The following is a 1,096-nucleotide window of genomic DNA, read 5'->3' as shown; positions in this document are numbered from 1 at the left end:
CTTCTTCAGCTTTTATCAATGTTTTATAGTTTTCAGTGTACAGATCTTTCACTTTCTTGGTCAATTTTTTTTATGCTATCATAAATGGGATTGTTTTCTTAATCTCCTTTTTGTATAGCCCATTGTTAGTGTATAGAAATACAACTGTTTTTTATGTTGATTTTGTATTCTGCAATTTTACTAAATTCATTTAATAGTTCTAATGGGTTTTTTTTTGGTAGAGTTTTAGGGTTTTCTATATATAAGATCATGTTGTATGCAAACAAAGACAATTTTACTTCTTTCTTTTAATTATTTTTCTTGCCTAATTATTCTGGCTAAAACTACCAGTACCATACTGAACAGAAGTAGTAAGGGTGGGCATCCTTGTCTTGCTCCTGATCTTAGAAGAAAAGCTTTCAACTTTTCACTGTTGAGTATATTGTTAGCTATGGGTTTGTCATTTATGGCCTTAATTATGTTGAGGTAATTCCTCTTATACCTAACTTGGTAAGAGTTTTTTTTATTATAATAGGAGATGATCCTTTAATGGTTGCTATTTCCGTGGATTCCTTGCTCCTCTCTGATTTTAGTTTAAGTACTCAGTGAGGACACTAATGAGTAAATTATACATGGCTTGCCATAACGATCTGAATAACAGAAATTCTGCAGACCATGTGGCTTCAGTGATCTGTTCATTGCCATCTCTCCTTCCTAGTTAGAATTCATTGCTCTTGTGTGTGGAAAGAAGGCGTGTCTTCATCCTTTCTAGCTTAATGCCAGACTTCTATAGCCACAGATTGTTTTAGAGAGCCTGGAACATGTGAGAATAATTGACAGAAATGGAAGGTAATGCAAAGAATATTTAGTCCAGCTCTTCAGATGAGAAAACTGAGACCCAAGACCTTGGAGTGTATATACCTAACTAGAGGTGAATTTTTAACAAGAGTTTATGTCAAGTGCCTGACAGAGACTTGAAGACTTATGTCTCTTTATGTTTTGCAGTTGGTCAATCTTCAGCTACAGATGCTTCCAGGGAGGGGACTAAAGAAATGATCGACTCCTTTGATAAATAGGTGATCACAGCTTTCCTACAATCACTGTTAAAAAAAAAAAA

The sequence above is a fragment of the Galeopterus variegatus genome, unplaced genomic scaffold, assembly GCF_000696425.1.
Source record: "Galeopterus variegatus unplaced genomic scaffold, G_variegatus-3.0.2 Scaffold655, whole genome shotgun sequence".
NCBI lineage: Eukaryota > Metazoa > Chordata > Mammalia > Dermoptera > Cynocephalidae > Galeopterus > Galeopterus variegatus.
This window is presented reverse-complemented; position numbering follows the sequence as displayed.